At 43.7% G+C, this 20,833-nt stretch overlaps 1 long non-coding RNA gene across 2 annotated transcripts in view; it reads left to right on the top strand.

Moving 5' to 3' along the window:
- Window positions 1–20,833, top strand: part of LOC149873815 (uncharacterized) — a 303,143-nt gene that overhangs the window by 28,880 nt on the left and 253,430 nt on the right. The window contains exons 3-4 of one of the 2 annotated variants that reach the window (XR_016439886.1): window positions 718–805; window positions 15,944–16,142. The exons of the other annotated variant lie outside the window; for it this stretch is intronic. This is a non-coding gene — a long non-coding RNA (uncharacterized LOC149873815). The remainder of the gene's footprint in view (window positions 1–717; window positions 806–15,943; window positions 16,143–20,833) is intronic. 2 annotated transcript variants of the gene reach the window in all.

The following is a 20,833-nucleotide window of genomic DNA, read 5'->3' on the forward strand; positions in this document are numbered from 1 at the left end:
ACTAGAAGTACAGGTTAGGCTGTATGGGGTGGTTTAGGCAGGGTTGGTTCAACCTTCTCCAGGGGGTTCGACTGAATGACTTTCTGAGGTTCCTTCCAGCCCTATTTTTTTCTATGATTCATACCCTAAGTTAAACATTGGAAGTCATGTTGCTCCTCCCTTTGTCATCTTTGGAGGTGCTGGAGCAATGGAAGGATGAGACTTCCATAAAGTACAATTGAGGTAATTTGTGTAACCAACAAATATATTTTACTGCTTTTATATAAAAATATTTCTTTATATAATATCTATAAAATATTGTGTGTGTATAAATATGCACATGGACACAAATAAATATAATCTGTTAGGAGAACTGACTTGACTATCAAAAGACATGCATAATGATGATTTATGTTCTGTAGTTTTGTAGGCATAATACAATGCTTGGCCCCACAAACCTATGTAGGTAAGCCTGGAAGAAGTATATATTTAAGCACATGATATTATTAGCTCCTGGTCTGCTCCTGCTTTTTGATTTTTGAATGTTGTACAAGAAGACTCCTGCTTGCCTCTCTGCTGTTTATCAAATGATTGTAAACCTAAGGATTAATCTTTTTTTACCTACTGGATCTTACATGTAAAGTATGTGACAAATGTTGTGGCTAAAGAGCATATATGTAATTCAGAAGGCTTCTCACCACTTGGATGTCTAATAGTCTTATTTTTGATACTCATTAGAAATGCTCAGTTTTACCAATCTTACGAGGTACTGACTTCAATGGGAGCAGTGGGCACCTTGCATGATCAGGCCATTCCTCCACACGAGGTGAGTGAAGACAATGGATCTGTCTGGGTTTGGGAGGAGGTTTTAGTCTATGGTCCTTAGTATGAAGAGCTTCTAATTAAATTGACAGCTCTTGTCCATGGGATTTCCCTTCTCAGTAGTTGTTTCCAGGAGAGAACTTACTTAAGTCAGTTACTGTAGCATTGCTTGTGCTTTCTGGTTTGGGAATAGATTGTTATAGGATCAGCAGTTATTTATGCCTCTTGGTACCAGACAAAACTCATTGTTGTTTGGCACAGAGAGCTCATTTATTAAATCAGTTTAGCCTTGAGAACTAGACAGACATTTTCCTTACAACACAGAGGATAGGGGGAATAACCTTGAAAGACATTTAAGTTGTCGAAGCATCTTCAACCTGCACAGGTTGCCTGTCAAGTGATTTTTACGTGTTTGACTCTATTTAAAAAGAGAGGATGAATCTTGAATTGGCTGAGGTAAATTTAACTCCATCTTGTATTAGGCTGACTAGCTTTGACCATGTGGATCCTGTTAAACTGTACCACATTATAGAAGGAAAAGGAAAAATAATGGAACTGATAAACTTGTACGGGATACCAGACACCAGTAAAAACCATTTCCCATACCCTTATATCCCATTTGAGTTGTTGCTTGAAATGAATTTACAGTCTGTCAGCAGATTAAATGTAGCCACTGCACATACACCCAGGCTTACTTAGTGGGGAATGAAAATGAATGTACTTTTAAAGAACCTTGACCTCTTTTCCCAAGCAGAGTTACTAGAACTTGATTAAACAGATTTTAAAAATCTTCAAGGGTGTGCCTATCTGCATAGCACTGCCTTTTGCTATTAATTGGTTAGGCCAACTTTGTACTCACTATCTCCCAGACCAGAACATGGCAGTATGTGCAGCACCAGAATAATGTCGCTGTGCTATACTTTAGGAGGTAGTTGGTGTGACGTATTCTAGCATAATGCTGCCATGTGTAATGTTGCCATCTGTTGTCTCTCTATAAGATGCTAATTTCAAATTGCAGAGCGCATTTTGTAGCTCTTTCCTTTATTTTTTCTAATTTTTCAGCATCCTGTTTAAACTGAAGTAATCAGAACACTATGTAGTGTTCCAGTATCAATGTAATCCGGGAGTTTCCAAAGTTTTGCCCCTCAAGGGCCCTTTCAAAGGTGCAGTCCTGGGTTGGGTGGCTGTGTCAAAGGTGTTTGCAGGCCCCACTTGGGGAATCCTTGATTTAATCAAGGCAGTATGCAGAGGTAGAATCACTTTTTTCTCCTTCTTTGCCCAGTTCTCATGATTGTGCATGCAATAGTCAATGATGGCCTATGATTACTCGATGCTTTTGGTTGAAAATGTGACCCTCAGTGCAAAACTTCATGAATATAATTGTATTTGGATCTTACTTTTAAAATTTAATTTCAAATATATTTGGAGAATTTTAATTTAATCTATGTACAAATGTGTACGTATAGACTATATAATGTGTATATTTTAACATGTGTGATTTAACTCCCTCTATGCCCCATTACATTTTAGTCTATTGTAAGTTTGTGGTGTTTTGAAATGTAGATGTGTGAAGTAACAGCTAATTATATAGATCCTGACTTGTCTATTGATGCCATTCTTGGTACTATTTAAAGATAGCAAAGTATTACCCTTAAAAATTAAATTGTACAATGTAACTAATTGTAGAAAAAAAACCCTAATAACAGGATAGTGAAGTAGTACCCCTCTGCCCCAGCCTTCACTGAAAAGAATATTTTATAAGGGAGATGATTCAACTTTTTTTCATTTTATCATCTCACACAACAGAGTGCCAAATCAATCTGGCAGAATATATCACATAATCTGTCCCATTCTTATACCAGTGATAAAAATCACAAACAACACCTAAGAAGTGCTTGTCTTCTTATACGTTCCATTCTTGGTGAGAACTATGCTGTCCTGCCATGCAGCTAACATTTTGTTCCGTATGGGGAAAGTGGTTTACTACTGTAAACTATCTTTCTAAAAAACACAACAAAAACTTGCACCCCAGTGGGAGTAAAGTGCTGTAGCAGTTTTATTCAGTAGAGTTGCACATCCTATGCACCAGCTGAAGATCTGGCTCTTACTATTTAAATTCAAATGATATGTCAAGCTGAGGCAGTGTTAAAATTTGCAAGGACTTAATGGCAGCTGTGAGGAGGTCACTTGCAGTCTGTGTTTTAGACCTAGGGCAGTCTTCTATGGCTGATTGTAGCTCCTAACATGTAGGCATTGGGAAATGACCAACCTGTAATTTCTTAATTATAAAACAAAGCTTCAAAAGGGTTAAAACAACTCTGAGGTATTAGAGTCAAATCAGTAATGGCAGACAGCTTCAGGTCGATTTGTACAAGGCACTACACTACACTGATCTTTCAAAAACACAGATTTGACCAGATTTTGGTCTCTAATAATGGCCTTACAGAGAAGCACTCATTTGGTGCCTAAACCTGTACAGGCCCAACATGGGCTTTTAGAAGGACATGGATTCTTGGGCCCTTGTATTTTGGAGAGCTAATGAAGCAGCAAGCCTAGAAGGGGCCCTGAGGTAACAGTTGGGGCTGTGTCAGTTATTTGGATTTGGTTTACCAGAAACCAGAGCTAGAATGGTCTGGATTACATGCTTAGATGTGGGCATGGCTCTAGCAAGGGTAAAAAAAATATTTTAGTAGAATTGGTGCTCAGTGCCAAATGACAGAAATGTCTTTTTGGGGTAGTTTTAACCATACAGTTTGCTGCCATTGGCTGGCATGTGTTATTCAGACTCCTTTGGTCAAACAGCTTTGGAATAATTTGTGTTTCCCACCACTGCCTTTCCCACTAGGGTATGGCAAAAGACCTTTTTGACCCCTGTTATTGATACTATCCAGTGCCAGGAGCTGAGGTTCTATCTTACTGATAATTTTTTTATGACCACCACTTCCTGTATTCCTCCCCAGTTTCATGCCTGAAAAGCATCACTAGTGTTGAATGTTGTGATCTTACAACTTAGCAGTCCCTTGGCTCGTATGATTTTCCACTGACTTGTGCAGGCCAACAGTTTGCTTGACTTGTGGGAACCTATATTTGATATCATCCATGCTGGCATAAACCACCTCTTTTATGGCTGTCACTGGGGTCAACATTGGCTAGGGAAGGGCGGAAGAACACATAATTAATTCTTTGGGAAGGGAATGCTTTTTAACACAGGTGATCCAGGAAAGGGAAGATACCAGAGGAATATTTGGCATCAGTGCCAACATTGGGGATTGCGTGGTTTTCTCTACTCACACTAATTCTCCTATTTGCAGATCAGCATCTTTAAAGTGAATTAGCAGTGATATAGTTGCCAGATTGTGAAAGATGTTTCCCCAGGCCTGAAAGCTGAACCACAATATTTGCCTATTCTTCTAAATGCACCCTCCAGCTTTAGTGTGAATTGTCTCTATGCCATCTTCTTTCTTCCCCACTCCCTGCTACTTTTTTCCCCACTGTTACTTTTTTTCTTTTTAACCTCTGCTGGCACTTCTGACCAACTAGTGATAGAGACAAATGTCTGTATGCTTTTTTTTCCATTGCTTGGTATAAATTTAATGCAGAAACATGACTTAGATTTACCAGTTAGGCAATTGAAACAATGCATACCTACATACACCTGTTGCTGCCTATTGACCATCCTGTTATGGACCATCCTCTTAGGTATGATGAATTGTGGCATTCTGCTAAAATGTCATCTTTCCTTCCCAGTCCTTCCCTACAAATCCAGTGGCTATTTGTTACCTCAAGTGCCATATTGTCTGCATGAAAGATAGAGATACCTATATTGCAAATGGGAATCATAATGACAATAATAATTGTGCTTTCAGCAGTACTAGTGGCTGTAGACGTCTTTTCATCCAACTTAAATGTCTAATATTATTTTCTAGCACTACCCACACCTTCCTCAGATGGCATGGTGAGTGGCTTGGGGATTATTTTGGTAGGATGAGCAGCAGTAAAGATAACAACAACAAAATACAATTAATAAAATTATTTGCTAGGTTTTTTCTGCCCATAGATGGGGCCCCACATTTTCCCTGTTTCCATGTTGGCAGGATCTGCTGTTAGGACCCATTCCTCTGTTACTTTTAGCTGTGGATTGCATCATACCAGCTGACCATCCAAACTTCCTGATTCTGGACATGGAAATAGCTCATTGACCCTGTTGATTCCACTTACAACCAGAGCCTCAGCTGGTATAAGTTTTCATTAAAAAGGTCTCTTCTAATCCATGCTGTTGAAGAAGGCCCTGAAAGTGAAAATAAGTCGGTAAGTGTTGTATTTCCAAAGAGGGCCAGATCCTGATTACAGGCAGTCTCTTCCATTTTCACCCACTTCTGCTTCCTTCCCTTCTCTCTGACTGATTCCAGCCTTATACACTCATTGTTTCTCTTTCTTATGCACTTAAGGAAAGTAGCAGGATAATTGGAAAAGATTTCAGGGCATGTAGGGAATAATTGTGTATAAGAAGCTCCCGTGACAGAAGATCAAAAATAGCAAATAGCCTTAATGTCACTTAGTATTTCAACAGGATTGTGACACTTCGTGGTTACTGACTGTGACATTGAGCATCTTACTTCCCTAACTTAAAACATGAACGAGGTGTTTATCTGGGCAATTTGATCAATCCCTGAGCCCTCATGTGAAAGCATGACTACTTATGCCTAATGCAATGGGAACTGAACTCGAAGCTGAGAGACCTAGGTTCTATTCTCAGCTCTGCTTCTGACTTCTAACCCTTGTCCAAGTTGCTTCCTTCCTTTGCTCCTTCCCTCCCCCCCCCCATACATTTTGTCTGTATGTTTTGACTTTAAGACATTTCGGATAGGGATTCCTACTAGCTGTCAGATCTACCACAGTAGGTCCTGATTTCTGCCAATGTAAAGAAGAACTTTAGAACGATAGTGTCCTTGTACTAAAGAAGAGTGGGTGCCCTGCAGTAGCTTCATTTGAATTCAAACCAAATTTCTTTTTTTCCCCAAAGCTCCTTGAAGGTCTTGCTTTGCTACTTCAGATTTTATAGGAGTTTGTCTCTTCTTGCAAGCTGGGGAGGATATTGTACTTGATAGCAAGTTTCAAAACACTGCTGGCAAGGTAAAATATACTTTGTCAGGAGGTTCTATAGTCCCATCTTATGGCTGGCTTCATAATGAGCTTATGTAATGGGTCTGACACTGGGGTGGCCGCTGGATCCCATCTTGTTTGCTCCCTCTGGCCTCTCAAGGTACCACCCTCTTGTCTCTTCTGCCATGCCTTGGGGTTATATTTGGACAGGGAGTCAATCTCTAGAGGACAGGGTGGATTTCACTTCAGGTCTTAGGTCCTTGTCTGGGCTGCCACCACCCAGCTCGCTTTACTCTGGCTGGACCCCTCTGCCTGAAGTCCACTGTCCTAGGACCTGCCCCTTGGCCCTGGTTTCATCCACTGCAGGCTCTGGGCTTGTCTCCTCAATCTTTTCTATCTCATACCACAGTACCTCAGCTGACAGTGGCGCTTCCCTCTTTGAGGGGTCTAGGACATGGGGTGGCCCGTTACCCTTCTTGGTGGTCTTCTCTTCCTCCCCTACAACCTGGTTCTCCAATTCAGCATCAAAGCAAATGAAAAATATGAGCATCTGCTCACAAACAAAAGGTTTTCCCAACCCTGAGTCAACATCACACCACAGTGATGAGCTATAACACAAGACCATAATACTTATCTCTGCTGCCTGGTGGTACAGGGGCTTCCTTGCAGTTCCCTAATAAACTGGAGTCCTTCCTCTTTGGCAAGTCAGATCCCTCTCCTCCCTAGAGCTCTGCTTGCAGTATGTAGGGCCAGACTGTCTTCCTTGCCACAGGCCCTGAGCTTATACCTCTAAACCCCATCCCGTCTGATCATGTGGCTCCCCGGGGTTTCCCCTTTGCCTCATGGCCTGTCTGTGCTCCTCTGTTGCAACCCCCCCCAGCAAGCTTGGCCTCCTGCACTCTCTAACTAAAGTGACAGGAGCCTCTGGCTCCCCATCACAGCTTAATAAAAACTTATTCATATAGGCTTACACCTACATTTCATGCCAACTGGGCACATATGGTAAAAAAACATAACTTTCTGAAATATTGCTAGTCTATATGGTAAGCAGGTCTTAAGTGAGAGCCTGGCTGCTGGTATCCACCTTCAATATTCAGATGGCATTTAAAATAAAGATCTTTAATTCAGAGTGGATGGAGTGGATATCCACTTTTTGCATCACAAAATAGTTAACAGCAAAAGCAGCCATGCAGATATTTGTAAAATCCCCCTGCAGGACCCCAGGTTTAATTTGATTTGGGAAATATTCTGTGCAAGTTAATTTACAGCAAGTAGAGTTCAGTAAACTGTTACTAGGAAAAAGAACCCACCAAACCATTGCAGGCTTAGGATGCGGTTTGCAAAAGTGTTCACAATTGGCCTACTTCCTCTCCCATTGGAAGCCAGTTGGAGTTTTGCCACTGACTTCAGTGGAAGCAGAATTAGCTCAGTGCTTGACTGCTTTTGAAAATCCTGTCCTTTTTTGTCAACATTGGCTTCTCCTGCTATACTCCCATGGAATCTATTGGGCATTTTCTACATTTTAATTTCTCTCATCACTTCTTGCTTTTACCTCCTCCCCCCCTCACCCACAAAAAATCCTTGGTGAGAATTTGAGAGTGGAGAGGTTTTTCACATACTGCTCCTGACTTTCTTTCTGTAGCACCCTGTCCATTGTAATCTAAGGCCACTAATTTGGGGGCTGCCAATTCTTCTATATTGTATGCTGGCTTCAGTATGTGGACCACTGAACTCCTTACTACTCTAGATCTAATGTGTGGTTTAAGCCTATGGATAGACCACCAGCTGGTGTAAATCTGGACTTCCAGAAAGCTATGCTGCCTGAGGATTTGAACTAATGGCTTGCTGGGCAAAAGGTCAAGGTATCAGACTGCTGCCTAACATGGTAACTTTACTAGAGTTGTAAATTGCTTTCACTGCGGAGCTCTAGTTGTCACCATGGTATCTTAGATTTGCTTATAAGAAAAGGCAAGTGATCCTGACCTGAATTCGCTCCACCTTTTTTTCAAGCTGTCCCCAAAGTGTTTATTCCAGCTCAGTGAGCACTAGGCCTTTCCCAGTAATGTCCTGTCACATCAAAATTCCCTTAGCACTGAGAAACTCTTCAACTACTGCCTTTAACTATGTCTGCTCTGCATCCTCTGCTCTTGCTCTGTATGCAGGTGTATTCTGTTGGATGCCTCCCTGCAGGAGGGACTCCATCAGCTTGTGCCTGTCTATCAAATATAGCCACTCTGGAGAAAAAGGACATTTCTGCAGCTGCATCATTAGTAAAGATTTTTACAGCAAGGATGTAACAGTTTTTAAAGCCAGATAGAAAGAAAACCTTGTCTGTGCAAGGCTTGACTGTGAGTGGTAATGGTGAAGTGTTCCCTATTTGCTGGCTTGGCTGCATAGCTTTAATAGGAGAAACTGTACCAGTGCTTGTGCTATTTCTTCATATGCTCTCAGATCCATTTTTGCTTTTGGGGCATTGCTCTAGTTCTTTGATTCTTTCTCTGGTAATGGTAACTTATTTTCTTCTCTTGGTTCTCTTTCACCTGCTTCTCCTTTTCCTTGTGCAGTAGAGCACACAAATGCATTGCATCCTAGAACTGAAAAAAAAATCTTAAAGGAAATACCAGAGGAGATTCACTTGCAAGTAGGAGAATTTCTATGTGTGTATGCGGGGGGGAGTGTCAATCTTTTCTGGGCTTGTAAGTGTCTAAAAAGAAGGCTTCATTCTGACTCCCTAACCACCTATTGGCTCCACTGGAACAGGGTGAGGTCCAGAGCTCTTACAGAACATTTGTGGAAGCTTAGTTAATATTGTTTTTTATTAGGGTTTGTTAAGCTACATTAAGTTCTAACGGAGAAACCATGACTCCATGCAGGCCCATTTTGAAATCACATAAACACTAAATTAATGTATTGTAATTAGTGGCATCATAATGGATTCCACATGCCAGTAAGTTCTTTAGTGGGAATACAATTGTTTTGCAGTTTTGCCCTGTACTATGAAAAAACTAGTGTTCAAAGCAATATACGCCTTGTTTGTGTCTCTCACGTGGCTAGCTACACATGACGCACATGCAAAGAATACATCAATGCCATAAGATGATATGAAGAGAGAGGCAGAAAAGGCTGATCTGTCTTGGTTTCTGTGTTGCCTGTGGAAGATAATCTGAGAAAACAACACAAATACCTGCATCCCTCTCCTTATGTACTTCGGACGGTTTAGACCATCTTGTGATTGTAACTGAGGGGCTCTCAGAAGGAGTTCCTTATTACGTTTCAGTACATCCTGGATGCCCAGAAAATAACTGCTTCCCAGGAAGGGAAGCACTGTCCAATGGATTTGGTTGTCATGCCTGAAGGTGCTATATAAATGACAAGCAGACATATGTTTGTATAATCTTCATTACTTTTAACACAGTTCAATATAATTTCACAAAACGTTTCATTTATTTTTATTTCAAAGATTGTGACAGTTAGGATTTTGAAGTACAAGTCAGCATCTGTAATCAATTTATGATCTCTCCCAAGTGAAATTGTGAAGAAAAAAAAGGAATTATTTGGAGTAGAAAGCATTGAAAAACAAGTAGAGTGGAGTAATAGCACATCTGTTTTCGTAAGAAATCATGGAACCTGGACTTTTTTCAGTGTGGTATTTTACTACCACATGGCTTTAATCCTACATCTGGGCCTGTTGTTTTATGAAATATTTCCCACAGATGATGTCAATTATAATTTTTGTCCCGCTCGTCAATTTACAGACTTTTGGAATAAGACAAAATGAAACAACCAGAAAAAGAACAACTTATGTGGTCTACTCTCTGACAAAATTATAGCTGTGTGATACACATCTAAAATCAATAACTCTGTTAATGATTAGCAGAAAACATTGCTTAGTTTATGAGCAGAGATGTGGCCCACACTTGCCAGATGTTTGGCTCTAAGTTGCATTCTTGTTTGCTGTGTATTTACCAGCAGATGTTCAGCAGTTTACTTAATACCTCTTGTATGAGCCAGTAGTAGGTCTAAGCCTGTGCGACACTTATAAGCCATCTGCCAGCAATACAGGTGGAATGCTTTTATGCTTTTCTTTTTTCCAGTGGTGATCTATCAGTGAAATCATGGATAATTCTTTATAGAGTATAATGACTATTAAGGAGCAGAGCTCTGATCTTTGCATAAAGACCCTGAAATTTATACCTCAACAGATGTCCTTTCCATTCCTCTTTTTAAATATTCTTATTTTTTACACTTTTTAGCCTATGGTACAGCAAAGCTATAATAAAACTCAGATATAATGATGCTATCCCATAGTGAAACCATCTACTATAGAGATGGACTTCAGCTGTCTTAAGTTCGTATCTGGATCAGAATGCAAACTTTCTTAATGTTTATGTTTCTTGGATCCTAATTTTTTGAGTCTGATCCTTACTGAGACTGAAGACAAGGGAAGTTCAGAACTGGCTTGGGCTATCAACCTTCCTAGAATTCAGAGGGATTGGAGTCTAAGGTCCACCTTGGATTAGACCCAGATGGTTTCAATATATAGGAAAGGCTTCTATGAGCAGATTCAAAGTGACCAAACAAGAGACTTATGCATAACAATTTGCACCTGTTCTGTAAGGCCACATGAAAATGGTATAAAGTGGTGTAACAGCACATAGGCACCAACTTTATTTTTTTTTTTGGGGTGGGGGGGGCCTGAGATGATGGGCATATGGCAATTTTATGTATTTCAGGTGACAGTCCTCTTCCTGGAGGGCCCAGGGCCCTTGGGCCCCCACATACTCTGTGCCTTTGCATCAGCATCCATTTTCACAGGGAGGAATTGTGGTTGGGTGGCCCACTTCAATGTGTTTGTCCAGAATAGCTTTAAATTGAAATTAGAAATTAGAAAAAAGGGAAAATACATCCCTGGAGATTGGGGGAAAAAAACGAGAAAAACCAAAGTATAAACCCTGAAGAATGGAGTCCCCCAAGGTGAGTACTAGCACCAGTACTTTTCAATGTATATATCTCAGACTTCCTGCACGCAACATCTAAGCAATACATGTATGCTGATGATGTTGCCATAGTTGTCCAAGAAACAGACACTGAATACTAACATGGAACTAATAGCTAACCATCTCCACAAGTACTACATGATCATACACCAACCTACCTGGAAGTCACCTTAGACCATTCCCTCACCTATAAACACTACATTAAGAAGATTGGCAGTAAATTTTCTTCATGGGTAGCTGCCTTAAAGTGTTTAGCATGATGTGGGGTGCCAACTTTAAAGTGCTCAGAACCACCCCACTTGCAATGGCATATGCCCTGGCAGAATATTGTGCTCCTGGATGGTCCAGAAGTTGCCACACTAAAAAGTTGACACTACTTAACAGTGCACAGAGACTCATGACTGTCTGTACAACTTATCATAGAAGTAGGGTCGGAAGGGAACTTGTAGATCTTCAAGTCTGACCCCCTGCCTGGGCAGGAGAAAAAACTGGGCTCAAATGATCCCAGCTAGGTAGGCATCAATCCTCCTCTTAAAGACCCCCAGGGTAGGAGCCAGGACCACTTCTCTTGGAAGTTGGTTCTAGCTCCTAGCCACCCTAACTGTGAAGTAGTTCTTATGGATGTCTAATCTAAACTTACTCTCTAACAACTTGTGGCCGTTATGCCGGGGCCACTAGGGGAAACGAGGTCTCTCCCAAACCCTTCTGGTCCCCCTAGTGAGTTTATAGATGGTCACCAGGTCCCCCCTCAGCCTTCACTTGTGAAGGCTGAACAGGTTCAGATCCCGCAGTCTCTCATTGTAATATTATACATACATATATACATGTACTTCCTGTACTCTTGGGCATTAGATCAAATGCCATAAGGGCTAGGGACATCAATTATACATACATTGGTATAAGCGATCAGAAACCAATTCAAATCTGTAGCACAGCAGAAGTTCAGTGCAGGTAGACTGCTTCCAAAATGGCTGAAACTGGTTTAAGATAAACCTAGATGGATGTAGTATCAGACTTAACTGATTTAGGTTAAATCAGTTTATTGAACTTCTGTCCCAGATACCCTCCAGAGTTGCATTAATTTACAGTTCCGCAGCATCCCAGGGTGGGAGGAATAGCCTTGGCACAAGCCGTCTCCTCCAGCCCAGCAGGGAGGCATGCTCTAGAACCTCTAGTTTCTGGTCTGCTCCACAGCAGGTATGTGGCTGCATTTCTGGGATCAAAAATGAGTATCTGTTCACTTGCGTATTGATTCAATCCCCATAGTTTAGACTAATCTGTGAAGATTGAATCAATTCAGCCTCAGGCTTTTTGACTATCTGTATGTAGCCAAAAAGACAGACCTTAACATTGTTACTGGCAATAGAGGCAAGAGATGATGAAAATCACCTGCTCCATTGACTGCTAACTGAAGACCCAAACAGATGGAAGCTTAAGAGGCTTAAAAAGTCATAAACCATTTCTACATGAAACCCACAAGCTCCTGGAGGAGACTGAGGTAGTGAACCAAACCTATGGGCAGCAATGGTTAGGAAAGGTCAGACCTATTCCTACATCATTTTATGCCAACAGCAAACAAGTCCCCCATTGGGCATGACCTTGACAGAGAAGCCTGGGTCTACCTGAACAGACTGAGATCTGGCTATGGATGCTTCAAAACACTTTATAAGATGAACATCTTGAACAGCCCGCTGTACAAACGTGGAGTCCAACAGACTTTGCAGAATTTAATTGAAAGCTGCAATCTCTACAAATCCAAAATGGGGTAGATGGAATCCTCACATTGAGTGATAAGACCAGACAGTGGGTGCATCTACACATTCATTAATTGACTGTAGTTACAGCACATTAAGTATAGTACTTGTATAATCAAGTACTAAATCAATGCACAGTAACTGTTGTTAATGGGCAGTAGTACCAGCACACACATTTTTACTCACGCTACTGTGCAGTAGCCTATTAATACCGTGCAGCAGCATATTAGTACTGTTTCTGCCATGGCGTGCTACTGTGCAGTATTATTAGGGTACTGCACATTTAGCATCTAGTGTAGATGCGCCCAGTAGGTCATAAATTAGGAAGTTGATATAGGACACCATACAGAAAAAGAAGCTTTAAATGACTTGAGCAAGACATCATTAGAGACTTCCACAGCCCAAAAGATTGCTCAGGTAGGAAGTTTGGCTTGCTGGGTCATTTAAAAATATACCTTTGTTGTTCCTCCCAGCCCTACCCACTTGGGTACTTATTGTAGTTCATCTGTTGTTTTTTGATGTTTACATTCTTCAAATACTTGCAGGTGACTTTGACCATCAGCAAATCACCAATCTCCATTGGGGCAAAATTTGCAAATCACAAGAGTGTTGTGATTTTTTTAGTAGCTAGAAAACTAGTAATTCATGAGTAATGTCATATCAAACCAGTGCGACAGAGAGAAATCTGGAAAGCCATCTCTGGATGAAATGAAGCGATTCTAAACTTTTTATATTTCTCCCATATGTACCAGTTTGTTTCTGGGAAGGGTGGAAAGTTTTCTGCTTGCAAAAAGATGCAAGGTTTGGCCCTAAACTTGGTATATCTCTAGAAATCTGCAGTATATAAGAGCATCCTACATGGAAGACTAGTGCCTCTGGTTATGCCAATTGGTTGTCTAGCAGCAGAGCTGGAATAGACTGTTGTGCATTATACTGCATTGTGACAGTGTATAGGATTATATCCAGCAGTACAATATAGTCCAAAGGATTATGGTTAGATGCATAGGAGGGACACAAATATGGAGCCTTATAATGGGCCACGTTAATACATATAATAAATGTTGGAACCACATAATATTTTATACTTGCACCTGTAATTTCTCAGTTGCATATTAACTCCATATGTATAGGTGTATGTGTTTGTGTACATGGATACATACAGCTATATATGTAACACCCTTGCTATTAGTAACATGGTCAAGGTCATCCCAAACTTGCAACTAAGGAACTAGTTTGATGGTGTGAGGGAGTGGGGCCTAGGAGCGGCCGTGTACTCCCTAGCGCCCCCTACCGTCACATAAGGTGGACTCAGCACCCTCAGATTCTCACCCGCCATGACTTTGATGATAAATAGGTATAGATGGGAGGCTGCCTTTATCCCCCCAGTGAACAGTGTGAATGTCCCTGCCCCTACTCCGTATGGGGTACCTCTGTGCACCCCTTGCCTTAAGGGCTATGCGTGCCTCCAAACCTCCCCTTTAGCACACCCCAAGCCTCGCAGCTGTTTGTGGACGATATCTGGTCCTTGTGTCCCTATGCCCTGTTTGGCGCCTCTGGGCCTGTCTCCCCACCAGCGCCCCTAGCCTGGTGCCCCTGGGCTTGCCTCGCCCAGGTACTCTTTCAACGCCTCGCCCCCTCAGGGCCTTTTGCCCACCTCTGGGCTTTCCCACCCCTCTTGGGGTCTCTGTCACGCCTATAGTGCCTCTCGCCCCTCTCGGGGTCTTTTGCCATGCTCACCGCGCTTGCCACCCACTCTGGGGCCTCTCTCGCCCCTCTCAGGGTCTTTGGCCGCACTCACACGCTTGCTGCCCCTCACGGGGTCTTTGGGCGGCAGGCGCAGTGAACGTGGCACTCTGGGGCCTCTACTGAGCTCCTCACGTTTCTCCCCCTCTGGGGCCTCGCCCACTCTGGGGCCTATACCTGGGCTTTCCCGCCCCTCTCAGGGTCTCTGCCACACCTCTAGCGCCTCTCAGGCCGTGCTTACTGCACTTGCTGCCCCTCTCGGGGTCTTGGTTGCATTCACCGCACCTGCCGCCCACTCTGGGGCCTCGCCCCCTCTACGGCCTATACCGCGCTCCTCGTGCTTCACCTCCTCTGGGGCCTCGCCCACTCTGGGGCCTATACCGCGCCTCTCGCGCCGCACGTTTCCCACACTTGGGGCTCAGGTGGCTGTAGCCGTGCCTGGCCCCTTGACCCTTTCTTGGGTCGTTTGCCCCACTGGGCAAACTGCCACCCTCATGGGCTGGGGTCCAAGCCCCCATACACCACGCCACTCCGGCGCAAACAGTAGTGCCCCACTGGCACTGCTCCTGTGCTACTACTGGGCACCCGGGGCCCCCAGGTTATTGGGGAGCTCCCGTGAGGCCTCCTCTCACCCCTACAGCCTCACCCGGTCCTCCGGTTAACTGTAACACAAGCCAAGCCCAAACGGCTGTAACGAAACCAACAAAGAGCCTTCTCGCTCGTAATGCAAACTCCGAGCCCCTCTAGGGCTCCCAACCCTACCTCCGTTTAGGGTGTTCTCATCCCTGGCATCATCGCAACCGGTCAGCAAGGTAAGGCTGCCACCACCAACTCAGGCCACTCAGCTCTGCCACAGAGCTCCTGCAGCTGCCAGACGGGAACTGCTAGTCAGGCTCCGCCTGGGCTGTTTATAAAGGCCCGGCCCTGCCCCCTTCTGGCCACCTGACCCGCCTGGTCGCCCTGGCAACCGGCACCTGAGCTGCCCTGGTGTTTGGCAGCTCTGTCAATCTCAATCCCAGTCATGGGGCACCTACGTGACCCCGTGACAGATGGGTAGAGGGTCTGAAAACAAAGATGTGCTGTACTATCAGCAATAGTCTTGGTAAAGATGGATAACATACAGAATTGAATAAAGTATGTAGTAAATGGAGTCTGTCATGTACATAGTCACCACGTGACAAATACTGTGTGACTGTACTCTGAAGAGAGTGCCTGTAATAATTAAGGCTGTGCCAAAAAACGTTTTGGATTGGCTACCAAACTCTCCCCCTCCCCTATAAAGGCACCCCACAGCTTGATCCCAACCAAAATAGAGGTGCGCATGTTTTCCCTGAGGTGAAAAGCTGAAACAAAATTTGTTTTGGGGCCATACAAAATGTTTCCTTCAACCCCCTCGCCCCCAAATAAAAAATGTCTACACACCATGTGTGAAAGAGCAGCAAAGGTAGTCCTGTTTTACCCAGTAGCCTAGTGGTTTGGGGACACACAAAGGAAACTGAAGTTCTATTTCTTCCTCTGCTTTCTTTTCATTCCTTTCTTTCATAGGCTGTGAAGAGAACAGGAAGTCCTGCATTGACCTCCACATGCTAAGAACATTTGCAGTTTAGGATTTAGACAATGATGGTAACCAAATGTCATGCTTCAGGGATTCTGACAGTGGTCTGCAGAAGGCTGGAAGGAATTATTTCACCTTTCTCTGGAATTTCAGAGATTGGCCACAGCAGGAGATGGGACACCAGATAAGGTAAGTTAGTACTTTGAGGTGGAAAAAAGAATCTTTTTCCTTGGATGCCCAGGCATGTGTATTTCTCACATATTTGGGAGTCAAACTGATGCCAGATTTGGGGTCAGGAAGGAATTCTCTCTCATATCACACTGGCAGTTTGGCAGCTTTCTCTGTAGTATGCAGCACAGCTCATCCAATAGCATTATCTTGGATACATTACCTAAACAATTCCCCACCACTGTATCCTGGTGGAGGCACTTCCATCTCTTGTTATCTAAATGTGCCACACAGCAGTTCAGTGAAACTAAAATATTTCAGTCCTCTATACTAATAAGGTGATCAGGTTGAATACGGTGGTATCTGAATGAAATATAATAACTTCCGATATCCAGGAGGCCATAAGCTCTCTTAATCTATAGAACTGTAACTAGCAAAAAGTAAAGAAAATTATTCAATGGAGCAAAATATATAAAGTGAAGTATTCAATGCTAAATAGAGGATTTGAACCCCAATGTTTTAGTAAATTGAATTGCAGTGTCAAAACAGAAATATAGTTCCAAGTCTTTTAGCTAAATCTTTAAAAATCTCACCTGTAATATCAAGTCCACTTTGAAACAAGGGGAAATATGCAGAAACACTGGTGGGTAGGCCTCATCACAAACTTTCCGTTGAAACAATCTTTTGACATAAAATAGGATTTTCATTTAAACTAACTGTTTGTGCAGAGTGTGCTTTCCATGGAATCAACTGATGTGGGGGGATGAACAACCTGAAAACAGAAATGTGAAATATTTCAGGTTGTATAAGTGGTGCCTTGTGATGTTTTCCTGTGGTCTCCTGCCCCTATTGTCTTCTGTAAATTGGACTCCCTTTAGAGCCATGACTCTAGAGATTTAGTGCTTCCTCTAGCCAAGAAGGGAAGCCTTGGTATATTACAGGATCTGAAGCCCAGACAGGGATCCTGGTCTAGGAGGAAGAATGGCCATGTAAGACAACTGAATTGTAACACTGCAGTGACATCTTATAGTCAAAAAACCTTGGCATGTGATCTTTAGCCAAGGTAATATAATTTTCCTTGGAAAATTCATCTTAATACTGTTTTGTTTTCATTTAAGTTTTGCCTGGGGGGAACAACAAACAAAAGCAAACCATTTTCAATCAGCTCTATTGGATGGTCGTTTAAAGAAGAAAAAAAATGTGTGTCCTTGAAACAAAGGTTAAAACAGATACCAAAGGCAGGACTCGGAGTAGGTATTATGTGTGAAGACAATGGGGGTGTAACAGGGGGCCTTATCTGGGCCAATTTGCCTGTGGCCCGCCCACCTGTTTCTGGGCCAAACACCTGCCTTCTCTCCCACCACGCTTTGATGACATTTAATTGTTGTTAATTAAGCGGGAGGCTGCCCATTTCTTGCCCCGATGTCAGGTGGCGCTATCTGCAGCTCTGTACCTCCCCTAAACCGCAGCCCATGCCTCACAGATGGCATCCACTGATGTTACTCTCACCAGCCCCACACTGGGCCCCAGAATCATCCAGTTTGGACTCCAACTGGATCCCTCTACTCAGGCAGCCTATCCTGCCCTCATTCAGGGCTTGTTGCACAAAGGCGATTCGTTTCCCTGGAGGCAACGCAGAGATCACAGACATCAGTCGGCACAAAAGGATGTATTTGTTTGCAAACAAAGGTCAGAGAGTGGAGCTTTGAAGCTCAAATCACCTCTGGCCCCAATTGCATTTGCAAGCGGTTTTTTATCTTCTCTCTCCTGGGCACGTGTGCAGACACAGGAGTTCCTGCAGCCTACTTCCGTTTCATACAAACATACATGTAACTACATCATCACATACATCGCATGTATAGTATAATTAGCTATTTGAGTATACGGGGCGGAGAGGTAAATATGCAACAGCTCATTAAGCATGCTCAAAACCACAAGAGTTCAAAAGTTTATACCCCAAGGCCATGCAGTTAAATTCCAGTCTCTGTAATCAGTATGAGAAAGTCTAAGGAGGATGGGGGAGAGGAGCCTTGGGCAGTATTTCTTTCTTATCAGGAGCAAGATGCAAGCTGTGTATTTCTAACAATATTCCCCCCTCAAGATGCTTTCTGCTTCCCATTCTTGGCTAGTACTCTTAACATCCGCCTTACTACTCACTAGCCACTTTGGGGCCAGAGGAAAAGTCTTTCAAGGCCACCGTCCTCTGACCTCCTGGAGTTTTCCACAGGCCCAGCAGTTGGTGAGATTGAAGGTACCTGCAATTCTTTCCATTATGTCAACATACAAATTTGCTTCTGGGGGAGCAATTGAGGGAAACGGGGATATAGGGTGACGGCTAGGGCTGCTCAATCCTGCCTCTTTTACTACATAGATAACAACAAGGCATATTAAGACTTTCGCCATATCCTCCCTCTCTTGAGATCAAATACAGCCTAAACTTTTTCTTTGTTACTTCCTTATCTGATTTTCTGAACTCTGATTAAGCCATCTCAGGCGCACTTGGAGATCACCAGTAGGTTCACAGCTCCACCTGCTGGCTTCTTGTTCTGAGGATGGCTCAGCCTCCGGGGTGAGCTCGTCCTGGGAGCTGGTGTCCTCTGACGCTCGTGGATGTCGTTTTACACGGGTATGATGTATCCAACGGTCATGGCCGGCAATCTTTACAGCGGTGTGGGTTGTTAAAAGTACCTGGAAAGGGCCACTCCACCTCTCAGTCAAAGGTTCCTTCTTCCACCGCTGCACCAAGACCCAGTCTCCCGGGCGGAATTCATGTACCAGAACGTCTAAAGGCAGACGTTGAAAGGAGGCTGCATACCTGTGAAGAGAAGACAAGACAGACTGCAAAGCAATAACGTACATGTGAAGCTCACTATTACCTAATTCAAAAGTTACATTTTCTCGCATCCCAGGAGGTAAGACTCGAGGAGGCATGCCAAACAATTTCATATGGGGTTAATTTAATGCCCTGTCGGGGAGTGTTTCGAATGCAAGTAAGAGCTAGCGACAATGCCTGAGGCCACTTAAGGTGTGTTTCAATACAGATCTTGGTGAGTAAGTTTTTAAGGTCCTATTCATGCGTTCCACTTGTCCTGAACTCTGTGGTCTCCATGATGTGTGTAGTTTCCAAGTGATCTTGAGGGCTTGTGCGACTTCTTGAACTACCTTTCCCACAAAGTGTTGTCCTTGATCCGACTCGATGGATTCGGGCAGAGAATACCGGGGAATGATCTCCTGCAACAGATACTTCACTACTGTAGCCCCAGGGGCAGTTCTGGTGGGCCATGCCTTGACCCAACCGGAGAGCTGGTCTACCATGACAAGTAAAAACCTCTGCTGTCCGGATCGTGGGAGCTCGGCAAAATCAATCTGCCATGCTTGTCCAGGGTACGCTGCCCAGGGTCTACCTCCCATTGGCACAGAAGGTTTCGTTCAAGGGTTTACTTTCTGACATGTGATGCACCTGGTAGCAATACGCTGAGCTTCTACATATAGCCCTGGGGCTACTGCTTGGCAGATCACTAGATCACCCATAGCCAAGCCTGCCATATGGGTACTTGCATGGAGCTGGTGCAGCACCTCCCAAAGCAATGGCCTGGGTATCATGACTTTCCCTCTTGGTACTATCCACCACCCGTGAGAGTTCTTTTCTGCGTGAGCCTCCTGTGCAAATTTATCTTCTTCAGGGGAATACTGTGGGACTAGATTCTGGATGTATGGCCATATGGCATGGGACAAGGCCTGTCTGGATACTTCCTCTGCCTCTCCACCAATAAATGCAGCTTTCTTTGCTGCCGCATCAGCCCTTGCGTTCTCAAGCTTATGCTTTTCCTCAGCAGTCTTCCCATGGGCTCGTACATGAATTAGTGCTACCTCTTTAGGCTGGTGGAGTGCATCTAGTAGCTTGATAATCTGGAGGCCGTTAGCAATTTTATTTCCAGAAGCCGTAATGAAACCTCTTTCTTTCCACAATAGTCTGTGCACATGAACCATAGAAAAAGCATAGTGAGAATCAGTATATACATTAACCCACCAGCCTGTCCCCAACTGTAATGCTCGGGTGAGCACAGTGAGTTCCGCGGCCTGTGCTGACCATGAGCTCGGCAATGATTCCCTCTATACTACCTTATCCAAGGTTACCACTGCACATCCTGTTCGTCTTTTTCCATCGATGACAGAGCTGGAGCCGTCTACAAAGTATTCAGCATCTGGGTTTTCAATTGGGTCCTCAGCAAGATCAGGTCGCACCTGTGTGGTTTGATTCAGGACCTCAAGGCAGTCATGCGTTGGTCTCCCTGATTCCAGCAGCAAGGTTGCAGGGTTCAAGGCTGTAGTATGTTTGAAAGTAAGTCCTGGATTAGAGAGCAAAAATATCTCATACCGTGATTGTCTGGAGGGGTTGAGAAACTTTCCTCCCTCAGTCCCTAGAATCTGGGGAACTCCATGTGGGGTGTGTATTTCCATGTCCACACCCATGACTATCTTCTGGGCTTCTTCGACAACCACTGCTGTGGCTGCCACAGCCCGAAGACAGGCTGGCCACCCGAGCGCAACTGGATCTAGAACCTTTGAGTAATATCCCACGGGTCTTCAAGTTGGGCCTGATGGTTGCGTCAGCACCCCTGATGCAACCCCTCGATTCTCATGAACATACAGTCGATATGGCTTTTTATTATTTGGGATGGCCAGGGCAGGGGGCTGGATTAATGCTGCCT

Source organism: Crocodylus siamensis, chromosome 1, assembly GCF_052110815.1.
Source record: "Crocodylus siamensis isolate JL-2025a chromosome 1, ASM5211081v1, whole genome shotgun sequence".
NCBI classification, from domain to species: Eukaryota; Metazoa; Chordata; order Crocodylia; family Crocodylidae; genus Crocodylus; species Crocodylus siamensis.